At 57.5% G+C, this 21,123-nt stretch overlaps 1 protein-coding gene across 1 annotated transcript in view; it reads left to right on the top strand.

Moving 5' to 3' along the window:
* The window catches only part of RAI1 (retinoic acid induced 1), a 117,945-nt gene that overhangs the window by 38,896 nt on the left and 57,926 nt on the right, over positions 1-21,123 (top strand). Inside the window, 1 exon segment of the mRNA XM_059381002.1 lies at positions 67-205. The gene's annotated coding sequence lies outside the window, so the exon portion shown is untranslated.

Raw genomic sequence — 21,123 nt, 5'->3', positions numbered from 1 at the left:
GCGCCCCGGAACGGCCCCCCAAAGACACAAAGCTCTGCCGCCAACAACACATTTTTTTCTCCCAAGGATCTCATCTGGCCGCCGCGTTCTGGAAGAGGCGAGGGGGAGAGCGCGCGCAAGAGGAGGAGGAGAGAGACGGCGCGGGGAAGGGGAGACGGTGAGACGCGCAGCGCCGGCGCCCGGGAGATCCAGGAGGAGCCCGCAGGTATTGTTGGCGGCAGAGCTTTGTGTCTTTGGGGGGCCGTTCCGGGGCGCGAGGGCTCCCGGAGCCCCCAGGCCGCCGCCGCGCTCAGACCTGCCCCAAAGCCGGGGCTGCCGGCGGTGGTGGCCGCCGGCCGCGAGCACCCCTCCCGCCGCGCCGCGATCTTGGCTGGAGTTGCAGATTTGCCTGTTTGGGGGTTTTCCACGCCGTTTGAGGGAATCGGTCTCAGGAGAAGGAATTTCTTTTTTTCTTTTTTTGTTTGTTTCCTTTTTTTTTTTCTTTGTGTGTGCGTGTGTGTGGGGGGGGGGCCGCAGTTTGGTTGTGTTGGGGACTTCCCCCTCCCCTTTTCTCCACAATACACTGATGAGAGGTCTGTGGCACTGGTGGAAGGCAGGGGGCTGAGATGGCGGGGTTGGTGGCCGCTAATAGGAAGGTGAGGGACGCCGGAGACGGAAGGAGTTTTGCTCAAGTTCGCAATCTGCGCGCTGGAGCCGGTCAGGCCGGAGAGGGCCGTCTGCGCACCCTGTCCTGCTCCGGGCAACCGGTGGGAAACTTCCCGAGAGCGCTGCCTCCCCAGGGACTCGGCGCCCCCGACGCCTCCGGGCGCTTCCTCCGGCCGCCGAGGCCCCTCCTCGCCGCCTGCGAGCGCTTAAGGTCGCGCTCTCCCCACCCCCGCCTTCCTCCCTCCCCCGGCAGCTTCCGGATCTGGACAGAGCTGGAGGAGCAGCTTCAAACACTTCCCCTGGAGACCCCTCCCCACTCCCCGCGCCATAGCCTGCCACACGGCCCCCCCTGCCTTGCACCCCGCCTCACGCGCGCCGGAGTGGCCGGGCTGACAATGAAATCTCGCGCCTTGCCGTCGGGGGTGGGGGTCGTAGCTGGGTCTCTCTGGGAGTTGCTGACCCAGAGCAGGGGAAAGGGAGGGAGGACTTCTTGGGGGAGGGGCTTGTTTGGGTTAGAGACGTTGACGTCGGAAGGCGCTGTGCGGGGGAGGGGGCGGGGGCAAGGTGGGGTTCTCGGCCGGGGGTCGTGGATTCTAGCCCCTCTTGGGCTTGCTGATTGGCTGGTGACCTCAGGCACGTCGGAGCCCCCCCCCCCCCCCAGCCTCAGCCTCCTCTCCGCAACTCGGCCTCCTCCCCTCCTGTACAATGCGGGCTTCAGAGGTGATCCCGAGGGTGATGTGTGTATGTGTGACGGAGTGTTTGTCTCCTGCGATCCACAGCAGACGCTGCTCCCGTGACCCGGAGATCCGGACGCCTTGCCCCCTCCCTCAGGGATGGGGAGGAGAGTGGTGGGAACTTCTCCTTTTCCCACTGGGGCCGCAGGAGGGGACTGCTAGACCGGAGATTTTTCTGGGGACCGCAGTCCTGAAGGGGGGGTGCTGCTCAACGCCAAGTAGGGGTCGCAGGGTCAGAAGCTTCTCGGCACTCTAAGCGCCTAAAATCCTTTTGCTCCTTTGCGGGGGGGGGGGGTTGTGGAACGGGTGAAGGGCTAGTTGGAACAGGAGTGGGGGCCGAGAAGAGTCAATGGAAATCTGCCTTAATTGGATTCCCAGGCGAGCGTGGGAGGGAGCTAAAGGGGGCGCCTCCTCTTTCTCTTTCCAGGGTAGGGAGCCATGCCCGGGGACCCCCAAGCTGGCAACCCAGGCAGGGGAAGGAAATCCTTCTCCCTACTTAAAAAGGGAATTCCTGGGGGGAGAGGGGAGGCACCTTGTGGGGGTGGGTGGTGGACCGTTTTCAGGCTCTTCTGTGGCTTGGTCCAAGAATATAAAGAGTTAACCGTCCCCAGAAATCTGTCAGCCCCCACACAGCAGGGACACACTGTCGGACCCTTTGACGTGCTAACAGCGTGACACTGGCTGACAGGAGCTAGCAGATTCCATACTCTGTGCTTTCCTTCTCAGCAGCCGCAGGCAGCGGGACAAGACCTGGCTGGGTGGTGCCTTGCTTAGGGACCTTGGTGGGGGGGGGGGGCAGAAATCAGCGGAGGGAGGGTACAGAAGCCAGGGATCCCGGTTAGGGGTCAGGTTAGGGAACTTGAAGTGGAATCGCCCTTGGGCTGGCGGGGAGGGGGGGTGGTCTACACTTTGCCCCGCTCACCACCTCCCCTCACCCTTAACCACCCACAGCTGGAGGCTTAGCAGTTAAGGGTGAGTGTCTGATCCATAGGCCAGACTGTAAGACCCCAGCAGCTGAGGGCAGACCTGGCTGAGGCCAGGGGGAGGCAGGGCTGAAAGAGACAGGATTGATTTCTGCTCCCTCAGTGGGCCCCATTATGGGACAAGTGCCCTGGTGTAGAGTTATTTGTGGGGTTGTCTCCCCCTCCCCCAACCCCCAACACACACGCATTTGTTTCCTGCAGGTGAGAAGTGTTCCCTGCGGATCTTAGAGCCCTGGGGTCTGACGGGCACTCAGCTTTGGCTGGACCAACACAGGAGTGAATGAATCCCTGATGAATGAATGAATAAATGAATGAACGAGAAAGGGGAAAGTTTCTCAATTGGAGGCATTTAGACATTTTAAAAAAAGAAACCTTCCCGACATATACATTTTAAAATGTGGTTCAGAGAAAACCTGAAACAGAGAGAAAGAGAAACAAGGTTACTGTCAGCGGGCTATGACAATGTTAATATTTTGATGTTGTGCTTCACAGTCTTTTTCGACTCCCGCCTTTGGTTTGTTTTTTAAAGACTTTGTGGCCATTCTCTGTATTCAGATGTATATCCTGCTTTCTTCCTTGGCGAACAGGAGCCTTTTCCTGTTTTGTAACCAGCATAAACACCCCGGTTCATGTCTTCGGGCTTTTCCAATCGGGTGGACGTGCCATCATTTACTTAATAGTCCCCTTTTGTTCAACATTCAGGATGCTCCTGATGAACGAGGTAGCGAATGTATTTGCACAGAGCACTTTTTTGTGTGATGTTTGAGCTGATTTCCTCAAAATGACGTGGCCGATGTTGAAGACTCCAGCATGCCTGCAGTGGAAGAAATGGGCTTCTCATTTTTCCAGAAGTGGGGCACTATTTGCTCTGCTTCCTCACAGTCTAGAACCTTCTGTCAGAACTGAAAAGAGCCTTGGCAGTGAATCACCTGTCTGAGTCCCCTTCTTTGACAGGGGAGGAAACCGGGGCCCAGAGAGGGGAAGTGAGTCCCAAGGTCACACAGCAGCTGCTGAGCCTTGCAGCAGCCAAGAACCAGCTACTGATTTGCCATTGTGGTCTCTGTTTGTAGGAAGAGTTCCTAGGGATCCTGTAGGCTGACCTTGGCCATTTCACAGGTGGGGAGGGGGCTGAGACCCCAAGAGAGGAGAAGCACCAAGCTTGCCCTTGGCATTGTCAGCTGGAACACCAGATAGGCTCCTAAACCTGTCACATGCTTTCTGTGTCATGCACACTGGCCCTGTCCACGGATTCCTGGGCCACCGAAATTACTAGGCTGTCGTTGGCCGGTGTGGGCGCCCTGTTGCCCCTCCTCAAAACTCCTTCTTCCTCTTTGCCATCCCATTCTCCAGAAGGAAATTTGAGGATCCAAATCGTGGATCCCATGACTGTGCCCTTACCCCTGGGCCTCAGTTTACTTTTCCAAAGACATAGCTTGGGGTCTGTTCAGGAGCTTGATGGGAGGGGGGCAGGTGTTGGCCCAGATAGCCACCGTGGGGGAGCAGGGAAGGATCAGGGTCATCTTTAAACTTATTCTGATCTTAGATTGACCTCAGGAGGGCCCCTGGGGAGGAAGGGGAACAGAAGGAAGGAGAGGAGGAAGAGGAGATAGGGAGGGATTAGAAAAGAGGGAGGGGGGCGCCTGGGTGGCTCAGTGGGTTAAAGCCTCTGCCTTCGGCTCAGGTCATGATCTCAGGGTCCTGGAATCGAGCCCCGCATTGGGCTCCCTGCTCAGCAGGGAGCCTGCTTCTTCCTCTCTCCCTCTCTGCCTGCCTTTCTGCCTACTTGTGATCTCTCCCTATCAAATAAATAAATAAAATCTTAAAAAAAAAAATGAGGGAGGGGAAGTCAGGAGGGAAGAAAATGCAAAGAAAGAAAGGAGAGAGCTGGCCCCCACCCCTCACTGGGCAGCACCTGCCCCCCCACGCTGGGAGAGCCTGGGGGACAGCTCTCCCACTGCCGGTGTCAGGGCTAGCCCATGCTGGTTGGCAGGAAAGGCTGGATGTCCAGGGTGGGCTCTTGCGAGAGCTAAGTGAAACAGCCATTGGCCAGGCTCTGGAACGGAAGGATCCAGACCAGGTGGGTGGCAGGGAGGCAAAACCTCCAAGGCTTGTGTTCTTGGGTTTCCCTGTGGGGCAGGCGGCAGGGCACCCCCGGGGAGAGGGCTGGGGCCCTGGGTGCTTCTAGAGGGCAAGGTGATTGTGGCTTGTGCTTCCTATCCCAGGACAGGGACCTTCTGTTTCCCAATGCCAGGACACCAGTTGGCTGTGGAGGTTAAGCGCACCCCTCTCATGAGTGTGGGGTGTTTGGGCATTTCTGCAGTGTGTGTCTGTGCTTTGGAACGCACTCGTGAACACACATACACATCCGTGTGTGTCTGTGTATGTGTGTCTGAGCCTGTTTGTGTGGGGGTCGGTCTGCCTGCCAACCTGGGTGTGTGTGTGTGCACGCGTGCACACACGCGTATGCCCTTGTCCATGGGTCCTGGACCCTGTTTGTATATTTCTTAAGGGGCCTGTGTGTCTTCCAGCTTGGGCACGTGTGCCTGCATGCATGTCTATCTGTGTGTGTGTGCACCAATCTGTGTGTATCCCTGTGTGTGCCACGTCTGTGGGGGTGCGCGTATGTCTGTGAGCCTCTGATCCCATTTGTGCATTTCCGGTGGGGGGAGAGCACGCCCCTGAGCTTGGGCACGTGCGTGTTTATGTGTGTGTGAGCACACACTTTCCCCCTAATGGCCCCAAGAGGGATCCAGGCAGCAGGCTTTTGTGCTCCTTTCAAGGTTGCAGCTGGGTGGGTGAAGGGGGGGCGGCCTTCAACTGGGAAGCGGGGGGAGGCAAGAGAAAATCTTAAAAGACCGTCTTCCCTCTGGTCTCCAAGGAGATCAGCCTGTGAAATGATCCGCACGTTAATTAAAAACGATTATATCCTGATTGAGCCATTCCTGCTTACATCCCCCGTCCGGGAGGGCTGAGACTGAGACCAGAGGATGGAGACTGGGGCAGGGTCTGGCTGCAGGGTGCAGCCCATGGAGGGGAGCACACCTGGGAAGGGTGGGGGGACTGAGTGGTCAGGTGTTGGGGTTCTATGCTCAAGGCAGATTTGAGCTTCTCTTTTTAATTTTAAAGGCCGCCACCACCACCAAATTCCCAGGGGCTGGTTGGCAGCCACCAGGCTCCATAGATCCCCACTCATGTGCCAGGCACTGGTCCTGTCATTTGCACAGATCCTGAAAGTCAGTGCTTGTGGTGATATGCTTGATGTCACAGAGCCAGGAGTTAGGGACCCCAGGCTGGACCCAGTTCTCTGACCCTAAGCTTCAGATCCCCCCAGCCTCCACTACCTAGTTCTCAGCTGCCCCCGACTCCTATGATGAGGGGTCCTCCCTCTGCAGGACCTTGGGGACCTGAGATGTCAAGGACAGGCCTTCTTATCTTCCCTGTCCCCCTGAGATTGTTCCTTCCTGAGGTCCAAGCTGCACAAGGCATAAGTCTGTGGTGTCTATTCATGTGGGGAGCCAGATGACTCACTGGCCCTAGGCAGCTCTGGTCTGGCTCGTGTCACCTTTGCCATCTTGGGCAGGGCCGCCTCCCCTCCCTCTCACTGTTCCCCATAAAGTGGCTGACAAGGGGCGCCTGGATGGCTCAGTGGGTTAAAGCCTCTGCCTTTGGCTCAGGTCATGATCCCAGTGTCCTGGAATCAAGCCCTGCATCAGGCTCTCTGCTCAGCGGGGAGCCTGCTTCCTCCCTTCTCTCTGCCTGCCTCTCTGCCTATTTGTGATCTCTGTCTGTCAAATAAATAAATAAATAAAATCTTTAAAAAAAAAAAAGTGGCTGACAATTCCATAGCAGACCAGCCACAGGTGCCCCTTAGTGCCTGCAGCTGGCCACCGTGTACCCATATTCCTGAGTATGTGCCACCAAGACCTTTTTGGAAAAAAATCTGGGCCTTGTCACACTCTGCCTTACTGATCTCACCCTCAATCAGCCTTGCAAAGGCTGTGGGACTTGAAAGTACCCGTAGTAGTAATCAGCCAGGGTCCCTCAGCTGATGCCCCGGGATGAAGTGTTGTCTTGGTTTGTAAGTGATAGGTGCTTGCGGGAACTGCTTTAGCTCTGCATGTGTGGAGACACAGCTGTCCAAAAGGGTGGCCCCCTGCCTTATCCCGTCCCGCTCCACACACCTATGTGTGCCCAGGCCAGGCTTCTCAGAGAGGAGGACACCCCGCTTTAGGGCAGCCACACCCAAAGGCACGTGAGAGCGCTGGCCACAAGCAGGGACTTATTCCTCTTCTTCGAGCCTTAGTTTCTCCTTTGGGCCATGGGGGTCATGCTCTGTCCTGACAGGACTGCCAGAAGAGTAAGGAAAACCAGGTCAAGTTTGTTCAAACGTCTGCCAGCATTGGGACACACAGAGGGGCTCGATCAGCGTTCATCTGTGCGTCTGTCCGTTCAGGGCACCTGTGTGTTAATGCGGCAGGGGCCTTGGGTTTGCTGGCTTCTTGGGAGAGAGACATGTTGTACTCTTTCCATGCTTCCTGGGAGGCATCCTGGGGTTGAGGTGACTGTCATTTCAATAGAAACCTCCAGGGAGCTAAGACTTTCATAGGAACCCCCCCCCAAAAAGCATTTCAAAGGTAGAGTGTCTGGGGAGAGGGAGGGGATGGTACTCCTGGACCAAGTTTCACATTCTTAGGGGGACCTTGTCCAAGGGGAGGGTGCCAGGACCAAAAATGATGTCATTAGAATGAGGCAGATGGGACCCCAAAACTCAGCAGCCACTTGTTCCCAAGGTCACAATTGGAAGAGAGGCGGGCAGATGTTCCTTATCCCCTCAAAAACCCTTTGAGCTGAAGCACATAGAGGCTGTGCCCACCGCAGGTCACCCTGCAAGGTACCACCTCCCGGGAGCACTGTGACTCCTGGGATATCTGCTTTCCCCAAAAACCCTTTCCCAGGGCCTGAAATGACTCCTTTCGTCACAGCCCAGGGTCAAAGTGTTGAAAGCCCTGCTTAAAATGCAAACCTATTACCTTGTGGGAGTGATCAGAGGCTGAACTCATGTTTGCATAATGCAGGGGCCGGCAACCTCTCAGTCCCGCGGGGCCCATGGGCAGAGCTAATGAGGGGGCCATCTGGCCTTCGTGGGGTGCAGCCGCTCAGCTCTGCCAGAGCGGCATCTGGGGCTGTAGCCCGGCGTGCCTGTCACCCACCTTCTTAGGAACCAGGATTCAGATGTTCACATCACGCCTCCTGGTTCGTGCCTCTTGACACCTAATCCAGCCACCCACCTGTGGCCAAATTCAGACATGCGTGTGTGCGCATACACACACACGCGAGTGTGAGCCCTGCCCCAGCCTGTCACCTGAATAGAGCCTAGGGGGTTCTACAACCGCCTGCTGTGCCCGGCCTTGAACCTCAGTCTGCAGGGCCCTGAGAAGCATGCACGGTGCCAGCCTTGTGCCTAACCCACACTCGCCCTGGCCCTCGTTAGTGGTCTTCGCGGTGAGGGTGTAGGAGCTCTCGCCGAGAGCTCCCACACAGGGGTGCCGCAGCCTGGCTGGGAACAGGTCAGCCTGACCCGTCTTCTACACGCACGACCGACTTCCCACAGCTGCTGCCATTGACGGGGCTCAGCAGGGAGGGGCGGCAGCGGGCATCTGACGGGCACCTGGTTTGTAAGTCGAGTTTCATTTCCTTCAGTCCTTCGTTCAGCGTTCAGCAGACGTTTGCTGACAGCCCAGATGAGGCACATTCAGGCCATGCCCGGGAGAGTCGGGGGTGGGCCTCCCAGCCAAGGGAATGTGGACCCTGGGTCTGGAGGGGGAAGCGTTTGACCACAGAAGGGACTGCAGTCCTGGACAGCGAGCTGGGAGGCCTAGAGGCACGAAAGAGTCAGAAGAGATCTAGAAGGTCAGAGGTGGGAGAGAGAGGCAGGAGTGGAGGCTGAAAAGGAGCCTGGGGCCTTGACTGCCATGAAGGGTTTTATCCTGGAGGCAAGGAGCACAGCTGGAGCCCAGGCTTGAGGCAGAAAATGAGCCCATGAGGTGAAAAGGCAGGGAGTATCAGAAAAGCACCCCCAACCACCCCCACCGTGGGGCTTTGTGACCTTCGGCCTGCTGTGAGCCTTTCTGGGCCTCCATGCCCCCCCCAGAACTGAGGCCTCTGATTCTGAGTGGTGGGGTCTGACCCGGCCCTCCTTGCATGGAGCTATTCCTGGACCTGCTCCCGAGGGAAGCTGGGGCCTGACCCTGCTTCCAGACTCCTGCCTGGGTTCCGAGCAGCTCCCCCCATCCCTGCCTGTCTGAGCCCTGGGAGGGATTATTACCTCTCGCTGGGGAAAGAGGTGGAACTCCTCAGGGACCAGTAATTAAAGCCCAACAGATTGTAATTCCCTAAAAGAAGGCTCAGCACAGAGAGGGAGGAGTGGTACCCGGAAACCCCACAGAAGACAGGAGGAGGAGGAGCACGGGGATTGAGGGCGGCCCGGGGTCTAGGGTGATCCGGTGATATCTGGAATCCTGTGACTCAGTGCAGCTTTTCAGCAAAGCCTCCCCAGTGCTGGGCCCTGAGCACTTGATTATTTCCAATCTTCAACCCCTTCCTGCGGAGCTTAGGTCCTGCCATCCCCATTTCACCGGTGAAGAAATGGAGGCAGCAGCCCATTAACTCGGGCTCCAGGCCCCTGCAGAGCATGGCCCTTCTTGCTGGATTTCTCTGGTGGGGGACCCAGCAGGGCAGACCTTCTGGCACCCTACCTGATACTCCCCATGTTTGGGGTCTTCTGTCTGTGGGAGGAGCAGGAGAATCATGGGTCACATCCCAGGCTGACGCTGTCATTCACTTACTTACCTGCCCTGGGATGCCAGGCAAGAGCTGCTCTTCTCCGGAGCGTCTCCTCATCAGTAAAAGGCTCGGATAATCTTAGGGTTCCTTGTAGCCTGAACCATTGGATTGGCCAGTAGGGCACATCCTGACAGCGGAGGTAAGTAACCGTCAAGAATTTCTGCACCCGCCCTCCGTCGTTCATCCCGGCAGGACCTTCCGAGCCCTTTGCCGTGTGAGGGGGGCTTCAGCTCTCACGTGCTAGCGAAAGGTGGGTGAGGGATCAACCCTGTGTGACAGGAGAGAGGCCCAAGATCAGGTTCTGCCCCTGCACTTAACTCCCCCTACTCCGCCCTTCACTGCCCCCCCCCTTTCTGTGACCAGACCTCCATTTCTCCAGGGCTTGAGGACCCAGACCAGAGATTGTTGGCTGGTGACGGCCTCAGACGGGCGCTGTTGGACCAGCACAGGGTCTTAAAGATTCATTTATTTATTTGGGAGAGAGAGAAAATCTCAAACAGACTGTACGTTGAGCACGGAGCCTGACGGGGGGCTTGATCCCATGACCCTGAGATCACGCACGACATGAGCCAAAGCCAAGTCTGACGCTTAGCCCCAGCTGCGCCCAGGGTCTTAAATACAACTTGGGATTTCACATTAAAAAAATCTACTTTTTGTTTCTCTGAAACTAAAAACCCGCACGCCCACAGGGGGCTGCAGACAGAGCCGACATGGGCTGCCACCTCTGCCGGGTTCGGGGCAGAGTTGCCCCCCTGCCTAGCCCTCCGTTCCAATCCCGGCGTCCCGGCTTTCTCCACTCTTGGGCAGATTCCATCTTTGAACCTTATCCGTAAAATGTCAGAACCAAGGGACTGATTCCAAACTGTGTCTTGAAAGTGTTCTCCAGAAATTCTCCAGGCAGGGGAAAAAGAAAAAAAAAAAAGGTGGCCCAGGTGCAGGAACTGCCTGGGGAAAGATAGGGAGGTCCAAAAGGGCACAGGATACTTGAGAAATACGGAGCTTTCCTTGCCTGCTGCCTGCGTGCTTGGTGAAGCCTGAACATGAGGCCAGTTGGACTGTCTTGGTTCCATAATGTGATTCATTCATTCCATTCACTCCGAGGGCCCTGGCAGCATCCCTGACTAGTGCACCATTGTGGGGCCTTTTCTCCTTTCTCTCACTGGATGGAGAAAAGCGGAGGACAGAGAGGTGAGGGGTGACCTGCCCTGGGTCCCAGCAAGGGCGGAATTTGGACAAGGGCTCCGATGCTCAACGACGGGTCACAGGGGCTCGTTCTGATCTAAGACGCTCTAAAAACTGCCTCTTTGGTGAGCTGCCTTTTCCTGTGCATTTTAAAAAATGCTCTTTTAGTTAATATGCGGGAGGGATTTCGATGTGCTCGTACATAACCTTTTGCTGAAGCGACAACGTGCTATAAAAGGGTCCCAGGAGAGTTGGTGTAATTTGGGCTGTGAGGGACAGAGAATACCAATGCAGACCTCTCCAGAAGGCCTGCTGCTCCTGGGAGCTGGGATGCCGGCGGGGGCGGGGCGGGGGCGGTTGTGGGGGCTCACCTCTCCACGCTGAGGCCAGGCCTCCAGTGCTCTCCCATCTTGTGCCCGGAGACCACGTGTTGTTCAGATCATGCTGGACTGTTTGGCCTTTTTTATTCCCTCACATTTTGAGTGAGCGTCTCAGTTCCTAGAGAAGGAGGTCTGGAATGGTGTCCAGGATGCAAAGGGACCGTGAGCGGGATGGTGGGACAGACACAGGAGCCCGTTTGTAGGCAAGAGCTGGCCAGTTGGTGAGGTGGTAAGGCAAAAGGGTCCATGCTGAGGGCAGATTGAAAGGCACCTTCAAGGTCTGTTCAGCATTTGCCCTTGGTCCCGAAGGATCCCAAAAGGGGGCTTGGGAGGTTTCAGTTAATTGAGGCTGATTCTAAATCAGGAGGCTTAAGAAATGGTAATTACCGTCCTGGGGGAGCAGACCAGAACTACCAGTGCTGCTGGGAGTAGAGATCATGGATTCTGGGCCCCTTGCCTCTCCCACACACCTAGAGGCTCCGAGACCTTCCGCCCAGAGGCATCAGGGCAGACCTGGTTACAGACTAGGGGCTGCTTCCTCCGTTCCTGTGTGTGGGCTTGGGGCATGGAGGTGTGTTCCGTGCCTGCGTGTGTGAGTGTGAATGTGAGCGTGCCCATGTGTGTGCTGGTACTGGGCCACCTCCAGGCCCCTTACTTCCTTACCTGTCCGGGGACAGAGAGAAGAGAACCTCCCAGGCGGATTCTCAGCAGGGCATGGGCTTTGGGACTCCAGAAAGCAGTGGTGTGGACACAGGTGATAGCGCATGGTTTGGGTTCCACCCAAAGAGGAACTTGTGTCATTTTGAGTTGCCCATAGGAGGCCTGGGATGCTGCAAGGGGCCAGGAGTGTCCCATCTTAACAGGTGAGCAGAGGCCAGACGTCTGTCTGTACCTTCCTGTCATTTGCAGTTCCTTCTAAGCCCAAGTCCTGGCACGGGGCATCCCCTTCCCCCAGCTGACACACAGCAGTTCCCAAGACTGTCCCATCTTCCTAAACCAAACTCACTGGAGGGACTGACAAAGGGCTTCTACCCCCTTGAACTTGGCCTGGAGAGACCCAGGGCGTGGGGATGAGGTTGATATTGTGTCACAGCATATGTGTGACGCTGAACTCGTGTGTGTGTGCATGTGTGTGTGTGCCGTGCACTCATGTGGGGAGGGCCACAAGCGCGGAGTGTGAGTGTCTGTGTAGAGAGTGTGCAGTGCACGTGGCTCTGAGCGGAGGCAGGTGGGCTGGGGGCACAGGCGTCTGCACTACGCAGGTGTTCACCATCAGATGCACACGAATGCACTTGGGCCGGTGGATGTGTTTGTGGCCAGGGTGTGTCTGTGGGGGTGCGTGCAGAGCCCCTCCCACCACCGCCAACTCCTTCTGGTCCGTTTTTCCCCACCCCAGACCCCCATCACCACCTTTGCCCCCGGTTCAGAACTCAGGGGCTCCCAGTTGCCCCAAATCCGACACCTCCACTTACAGGGAACTTGACACCTGGCAGCCCCAGTCTTGACCTCATCCTTGCTCTGGGCACAAGAGCAGGCCCAGCATGTGGCTAAGGGATCTCAGGAGATCTAAGGACAACAGCAAAAGAGCAAGAGGTGGCCTCCTGGTCACTACTCAGCCCCTCCCTGGAAGGTCCTGCAGGAGGTGGGTTTCTGAGTCTCTGAATCCCTGTCTCCCCTGACAGGGAGACCTTTCTGGAGCTACTGTGGGTATCTCCAGAGATGGCATGTTTTGAGAACGTGAGAACACGAGACATGGCGCTTCTGGAGACAGGATGCGAACATTTCTAGAGAGGAGATGGAAACCATTTAAGGGGAGGCACAATTTTGAAGAGGAAGTGGCATTTTGGGAGATGAGGTGTGAACATTTCTGGAGATAGAGGAGGGCATTTTCTGGAGTAAAGTTGAAGTCTTTCTGGATTCCAGACATTGCTAGAGATGAAACATTTCTGGAAATGGACTATTTCTAGAGATAAACTATAGTACCTCTAGAAAATGGAGTGTTTTTGAAGATGATGCAGGAGTATTTCTGGGAATAAAATAGGGCATTTCTGGATTTGAGGTATTTTTGGAGCTGAAGTGGAACATCTCTAGAGATGGGATGTGATATTTCTGGAAATGGAACATTCTTGGAGCTAAGATGGAGCCTTTATACAGAGCAGTGGCATTTGTGGAGATGGATTGTATCTGAAGATGAGAGAGGATTTTTTGAGATAAGATGGAACATTTCTGGAGATGGAATGTTCTGGAGCTGAACATTTCTGGATTCGAACCAAGCATTTCTGGAGAGGAAATTTGTCATTCTCAGAGGGTACCGAAGATGGGATATTTCTAGAGGTGGTGTTTTCTGGAGATGAGGGGGCCATTGCTAAAGCTGACTGTTTGCCTTTTGCAGAGTAGATGGGGGCGCGTCTCTTAGGGGGCCCAGGAACACCCACCTACCTGTGACCTTTGTTTCGCAGGAGATGAGGTCTCCTCTGAGGTCCAGAGGAGAGGCTTCTGCCCAGGCCCACTCCTCCTGTAAGTGGCGGAGCAGACCTTCTGAGGACCTTTCCAGAACAATCCCTTCCCTACCAGCCTTGTGCTGTCGTCTTCCCCAAGGGAGGCCAGAGCCCTCTCAGTCCTGTTCTTGGGGTCCCCACCCCCATCCTTGTGGGGCCCTGGCAGCCTCCAGGCTCACTGCAGGAATAGGCAGTGACTGAATGGTTAAATTTAATTTAATTCAATTTCTTTGGAGCCATCTGAGGCTTGCTCCCCAGCCCTCTCTGCCAGGAGCCTCCTCCCTCTCTCGAGCCGGTATCCGACCCCCCCCCCCCGACCTTAAACCAGCCCTGAGGTTGGCCTTGCTTCAACAGAAGGAAACGGGGGTGGGGGTGTACAAGGCTGAACATGGTGAAGGCCAAGGTTCCTGCTCTAGCCTAGGCTGATTGTCGGGGGGGCACAGGGGAAGGTGTGCCAGGCCGCCTCCCCCCAACTCCAAGGAGGCGGCCATAGAGGCCTGTCGCCACTTGAGCCGGCCTAGAGCCCCGGAGTAATTATTTCTCTTCCTTAATTGAAATTTCAGCCTCAGTGATCCTGCCTCAGAAGTGTGAGGTAGGGGAGGGCGCCTGGTGGGGTGGGAGAGGGTGGGGAGCCCTCTTGCCTGCCCCCAGAAGCTGGGAGGTAGTGCCAGCTTCCAGGCCCCAAACTCTGGTGGTGGGCATGGGGTGGAGGGCTGCCACTTGGGGAGACGGGGGCCAGGGTGGGGGGCATTGCTTCGGGCCAGTTATGGCAAACTGCAGTTAAAAAGCTGAACCTTTCACCTGATGGCTGGGGAGAAGGTCGAGAGGAAGAGGACGGCTGGCCTGAGGCAGGTGTACCATGGGCGGCCACCTGTGTTGACCGATTCTGAGCCAGGGTGGCAGGAGGGAGTGGGCAACCGGGGTCGGGGGGAGCCACTGCCTCCTCCCAGATCTGGCAGGGATCTGAGGGGGTGGCCTGGGGGGCTGTGACTCAGGCGGGGCAGGCCATGATGGCGGCAGGCCCAGTTCCTGGTTCAGGCCTGGGTGAGGCAGCTGGCCTGGTGGGGTGGGGTGGGCTGTGGCTGGTGGGGGCAGCTGAGGAGGCTGTTTTCCCAGCTGCGGTCAGGCTGGGCGGAGCATCCGGGCTGGGCGCTGGGTCACCGCGCGCGCGCGCGCGCGCACACACACACACACACACTCACTCTCTCTCTCTCTCTCTCTCTCCCCCCCCCCCCTTCCTCTCTCTCTACCTGGGTGGTCCCTGCTACCCCACAGGGCCTGAGGCCTGTCTGCTGGTGGAAGAGGGGGGCAGTAGGAAGCAGGGGGGCAGGGAAGCTATGGGCTCCAGACAGGCTAAGAGTCCACCCCTCTTTGAGCTTCTGAGCGGCGGCTCTGAGGTACTCAGGTTAAACGTCCAGGCTTTCAGCTTCTGCCCACATTTGTCCAGACTCAGGCCAAAACAGGCCCCATCACAAGGGAGCAGCTGTAGCCGTCCCCGCCCCCAGGCCCTGGTGCTTGCCCTCAGGGTCTCAGTCTTTCCCAACTGGGAAATGGGATTTGTGGTCAGCTCGTTTTCAGGGCTGAAAGAAGCTGCCAGGTGCTCAAGACCCCAAGCCCAGGCTGTTGTGGTTACGAAGAAATGTGCCTCAGCCTGAGCAGGCCAGGCCGGCCCCCTGTGAGCAGTAGGAGCCCAGGGAATGGCAGCGCTGTCATCTGTGTCGGGACTGACACTGTTTTCCCAGCACCCAGAAGTGGCTGTCAGGGGAGCTCCCCACCTGGGGCCTCCTCCACCCCTGGGAGGGCAGGTTTTGTGACAAGGGAGGCTAAGGCCTTTTGGAGTAAGGACAGGGCCGGGAGAGGAATGGGGAGGTGGCTGCCTTTTCCACTCATGTGGCTCCCACGCGCACACATTGGGCATCACACATCCTTAAAGAGCTCTCCAGAAAACCCACTGAGGTGAGAGCCTTGCTCAGCAAGTCCATGTCCCTGTGTCTCGCCTAACCCCTGGGTGGCAAAGCTCACACATCTTCCATGGGAGGGATGGAGGTGGCAGGGGTCTGTGGCTGTTCTCCAAGGAGAAGAGGAGAGAAGCAGATGCGTGGAAGGGACAAGTCAGCTCCAGGGGCTGAGGAAGGGAAGAAGGTGCCACTGCATTCGTAGTCCTTTTCTTAGAGAGAGAGGAGGAGGACAGACGCTGGGAGAGATGGGGGAGGGATGAGGATGGCAGAGACAGTCTGGCAGCAAGGGTCGGGGTGGAGGGCCCTGGAGCCTGAGCTTGACCCAGCTGCAGAATGGCTGCCGCTTGCCTGGGTCATGGCCCCCTTGGGGAGCTCTGTTCTGGCTCAGCTCCAGGCAGCTCCAATACCTGCCCCTTCTCTTGACCTCCCGCCGCCATGGGGGCCTGCCTTGGCCCACTGCTTGGGGATTTTGAGGCCTTAAACCTCCACCCACCAGGAGCTGGGCTGGGTTCTCCTGGCAGTGGGGGAGAGGGAGTGGAGGGGAGCAGCAGCAGGGGCACCCCAGAGGCCACCTGGGGTGGCTCCCAGGCGCCAGTCTAGCCCCGTCAGTCTGTTGCTGAGCTGACCTTGTCACCCTGGGTCCAGAGAGAGGGCTGCCCCTCCCCCACGAGCAGAGAGCCTGCAGAGCTATCATGAGTCACCTTACGGTCACAGACAACTCCCTTTACCCACTGGGGAGAAGCAGGAAGCATCCCAGAGGACGTGGGATCGCTCACCTGCATGGGTCAGACCCCGTGCTGCTCTGGTGTCCACCTGGAGCCTTGGGAGACCCTCAGGGACCTCCGTGTTTAGGAGCAAAGAGGGTGTGCAGACACAGAAATGCATACCTTTGTAGTCCTGTGGCCAGCGGCTCCCCTCCCCTCCTCCATCCAGAGAAACCCTGGAGATCCCAGGTACCAGTGCTGTGCTTTCTTCCTCTGCACCACCTTCCCGAGGTTCTGAGCCCTAACCTGGAGAATTAGGGTCACTATCCCCCGTGATGCTCCACATTCACCCCTTCTCAGCCTTGGAGATGGCCAGCCTGGAGAGGGACCTGACACTGTGTCATGTCTGCCAGGAACCGCCTCCCACCCCCACCCCTGCCACCAGAGAGTGGAAGGACTTACATGGGGCTGCCTGGGCTGGGATTCGAACCGGCAACCGCAGAGCACAGCTCCCGGGGAAGAGAGGTTCAGGCAGTGCAGGCCTGTGGCCCAGTGCTCTGCGATTTATTTCTGACCCCCCAACCCTTGGCCCACCTTGGCAGGCCTCAGGGCAGAGCCCCCTCTCTTGGTTTTTGCTCAGAACAAAGCAGCCTCTAGGAGATGTGCCAAAGCCAAAGCTTCAGTCAGAGCAGGTGAAAGGGAACTTTATCTCTGCCTTTTGTTACTTAAGGAAGGAGTGCAGGGAACGGATTTGCCCTTGAATAGGGAGAGAGGGAGACCAGGGTGGGGGATGGGGGTGGGGGGGGGGGGGGGGGGGTGGGTGGGGGCTGAAGGAGGGGGGGGGGGGGGGGGGGGGGGGGTAAATGCTTAAGGATAGGGCAGGGGCCGACACACCTGAGACCGGATTTCTCGCTTACCCGCTAGAACATCAAGAGCCTGGTGGTCATTTTAGTATTCAACATGCGTGGACACACACACAGGCACACACGCTCTCACACATACACACACTTTTATGCACTCACACGTGTCACTCCCGTCCTCCCCACCACCCTCTGAGGTCCCCTCCAAGCCAGGAAGCAGAGAGGAGGAAAAAAGGAGAAAGGGAAAAAGAAATAGAAAGATTAGTGGGAAGAAAATCCGGCTCCGTGGGGCGGGCTCGGCCACCTTCCTGCGCAAGAGAGGATCTTCCCTCCCGGGCCCCTCCATCGCCCCATTAATAAGATGGGGCCCTTGTTCATGAGTTCTGCCGCAGAAAGGGAAGAATCAAGGACTTTTCAATAAGAGAGAACTCCCTGGGTGGTTTTGAATAGTTGCTTTTTGTGTGGGCAGTGAGGGACTGGTCCTTTCCTCGGCGCCCTGCCCCGCCCGCCTCCCTCCGCTGCTCCCTCCGCGTGCTCCTGGGTCTCCAGATGGATGAGCTCGTTTCTTGGGAGCCGGGGCCATTATTGTTCCTGCCTTTCCCTCCTGACATCCTCAGCTTTGCAGAGGCCATGGGCAGCCTTCATATCTCGGGAAAGCTAGAGAATCCCCAAGGTGATTCTAAAAAGGCTTAAACCTGGGGAGTAGGGCCCAGCGTGGAGCACCCGGTCCCTGTCCTGTGCCAGGGAAACAAAGGCACGCTCCCCACATCCCTTCCCTGGGTGCTGGGCCTGCTGGCCTCCACCAAGCTCACGGCCATTGCTGCGGTGCCAATAGAAGGGGCGTGAATGGAGGCGAGGCTGGCCAAGGGGAGATGACGGTGGAAAAGGAGAGAGACAAGCAAATCCGTTTTATCAGACGCTGCATATCTTAGGAAAGCACATTTCAGCTCTTTTGGCTTTTGGCAAGCTGGTCCTACCCTTTAATTTTCTAATAAAAAGGAATTACGTTTGCTGAAAAGGCAGTAACCAGCTTCATGTCAGTGTCTCTTAGCAGAGACCATAATTCCCATCTTGGGTGCCTGCCGGCTCGGGTCTAGGGGATGGGCTCCTGTGGCCAAAAGTGACTCTGTACGGGGACCCCGGGGGCAGATGGCAGGCAGTGCTGTGGGCGGTCCACCCCCAGCCCGGCCTCCAGCCATGGTTCCAGGCTCACCACCAAGGCCCCAAGACTCATAGCAGACACTTAATAAATATTTGTGGCATGAATGAATGCATGAATTCTTATTGCTGAGGCCTGGGGTAGCTGGCAGGATGCTCAGAGGGTTGGATCTTTGTCGAATGAATGAACGCATGAGTGCACGGATGAAATCTGTGCCCTCCGGAGTCTGAAGTCACCTATCTGGAAGGACTTACCAACCCTGTACCACTTGCAGCTCCCCAGCCTGCCCCCGCCCCACAACCACGCCTGGCACAGAATTGACTGGAAACTTGCCCAAAATAATCTTTTTTAAAAATATGTGTTTATTTTATTTTATTTTTTTAAGACAAAACAGAAGTGTGTAAAGTTGGAACTTCAGGTCCCCAGAGCTCCATGTCCGAGTCCCCAGACTCAGAGGCAGGGGCCCCATCCTTGAGCCCTTGCTCCTTTCCCTGGGAATTCTGTGCTTTGGGTCCACTTTGGGATTTCCTCCAGGGGGACCCTTCCACACACACTGTTCTGTAGTCAGTCCTCCCCTGGCCCGCTCCCCAGCCTGGGCCACAGGAAGCACACAGTAGGGCCTCACGTAAGTGCCCTGTCTCTGCAGGGTGGACTTGGGGACAGCGTGACAGCGTTTTTTTGCTGTTACAAATACCTTCATTCCAGTCCCAGTTTTAAACAAGCTTGTGTAGGCAGAATACATACCACAGGTGGGCACTTGATCAATGGTAGCCTTTGTGATTTGGAACAAATCTGGACTCGGTTCCATGCCCCAAACATCTCTCGTACCCCTTCGGTGTACCAGGGACCCCCATGGTTCCAGAGGGGTGGGAGCCTCTCCCTGCCCACCCCCCCAGCAACAACATCAGGAGCCCAGCTGCCCCGCCCCTCAGCAGCCATCACTGCCAGCACCTGGGTACTGTCAGACTGATTTATGCCACTGGAAATGCCAGGGCATGTTGGCAAGCGGATCTCACACACAGCATCCTTTCTGGGGCTGACCCCAGTGTGGAGGCATGGAGGCACCCTTCCCAGCCCCTCCCTGCCCCACATCCATGTCCCAGGCACCGTGTGTGCTACTTTAGCCAGCAGACATGGGAGCATCCTGGGGCTCATCTGGCTGGGCGCTTGGGAAGAGACACACAGAAATGCCCAGCATACCTTCCCTGGGCCTGCCCAAATCACAGTCCCTGGGGGTGGTCTGGAATTAGAACTCTAATAAACCCCTTGGGGACCGCTGTGTGCCAGCCTGGATCAGGAACCAATACAAGGCATAGCAATATCAGGGACATCTTTTAGGGTGACCAGGGCCTGGTCCTTTTTGCAGCTGGGTGGTGGGAGAGCTGATGGGCTCAGAATGGGAAGGGGACCAGCAGGAGATATTGCTTCCTAAGATTCTGGTTTGGGTGGTGACATAGGTCACCTTTTTGTCCCCTGCACAGTTCTTGGCATACAGTGAATGCTGAAGAGACTTTGCTTACAGACACTAGTGACTTTGTTAATGGTGATGCTTGTGTCTGTGCTGACTTTGGGGTCCCGTTGGGACTGCCAGGATCACCCCCCTTCTCACTGATAGCCAACTTGTCTTGAGGGGGGACCCAGTTGCAGTCTGGAGTATTGTAGGTTTCAGGTTCCCCATGGTTCAAATATCAGCCCCTCTGCCCTGGGTGACCTTCCCTGCACTGAGCCTCTGTTGGCTGTTCTGTAAACTGGGTCTGATCATCTTGGCACACCCAGGGTGGTGGCCATGAGTGGTGGTAGCCAAGGAGGCGAGCCCCTGTGCAGAACCGGGTCCTTACCAGGTGATTTCCCGAGGGTGGCCCTGGTGTGATTTTCATTCCAAATAGTTTTTTAATTACAAAAGACGAAACGTGATGGTTGTTAAGTAGAAAAGGAAGTAGTGGAGGTACATGAATCGGTCTGAGTTGCTCAGCACAGAGGTTCCTTGGAGGCCAGTACTTTTCCTTTCTAATGCGCGCCTTTGGATGGGGTGTGTGTGTGTGTGTGTGTGTGTGTGTGTGTGTGTGCTTGCGCGTGGACGCGCGAGCATTTGTGCACACGCACACACACTTAAATCTTCATAGCGAGCCTACTGTGTGTGGAACCCTGAGGATTTAGAGACGACACGGACCCCGGCTCTGCCTTTAGGGGGCGCTCTGGGTCCTGTTGGGGAGACTGATTGGAACCTGATAAATTAGCCTTTGATGGGGAGCCCGCTGTAAGGAGATGAGGTAAGAGGGGGTGCACAAAGGCAGGAGCTCACTGTGGGTGCGGGGTGGGGTCGGGTGGGGGAGCGGCAAGGGCTTGGCTGGGTCGCAGGTTTTGAACTGGGCCTGCACAAACGCTTGGAAGTGTTTAGGTAGAGAAAACCCGGGGAGCGGGAAGAGCCCTCGGGGAGAGGGAGGGAGGTGGCCGGGGACACGCGGGCTTTGGGATCCCGGCAGGACTGCCTGGCTCGGCCCCTCCGTGCGAAGCCACCCGTGAGAGCTTGGCGACGGCGCGCAGCGTGTGTGCGCTGGGGACGGGGCGCGGGGGGGCGCGGGGCCCTGGACGCCGGGGCCAGAGCCTCGGCTTTCTTCTGGAAGTCATGGGAGCCGCCGCAGGCTTTGAAGCAGGGAAATGACCTGGTCCGGTGTGTGTGTTTGAAAGCGCCCTCCGGCAGAGCTTGCAGGAGGGTGAGGGGGTCAGGGAGCCCCCCCGGAGGCGCGTGCGGTGGTCCGGGGCGCCGCCGAGCAGCGCTGGTGGCCGGGACGTGGCCGGAGGGAGGGCGGGCCTGACGGCGGGGGTGGGAGCGGCTGTGCCGCCGCCGGCGATTGGACGCGGGCGGGGAGGGCGGGGTCTGGGGCGAGGACCCGGAATGGACGGTGCGCGGCTCCTGACGTGGGCGGGCGCGGCGTGGGGGGGCGGGCTGGCGCCGCCTTCCTCCCGCCCAGGCAGCGGCCGGCTCCTAGCTCGGGAGCGCCTGGCCCTCCGGCCCCCCATTCCCCCTTTCTGGGCAGCATGCCCTCCACCGGCACCTGGCAGACCCGCGCTGCAGACAGCAGCGGGCGGAGGCCTTTGTGCTTTCCAAGTCCTCCTCCAGGGACGCGGGTGATGACCGAGCCGGCAGATGCCCCGCTGGTGCCACTGCCGCCACCC

This window comes from Mustela nigripes, chromosome 16 (assembly GCF_022355385.1).
Source record: "Mustela nigripes isolate SB6536 chromosome 16, MUSNIG.SB6536, whole genome shotgun sequence".
Classification (NCBI taxonomy): domain Eukaryota; kingdom Metazoa; phylum Chordata; class Mammalia; order Carnivora; family Mustelidae; genus Mustela; species Mustela nigripes.
This window is presented reverse-complemented; position numbering and strand designations above follow the sequence as displayed.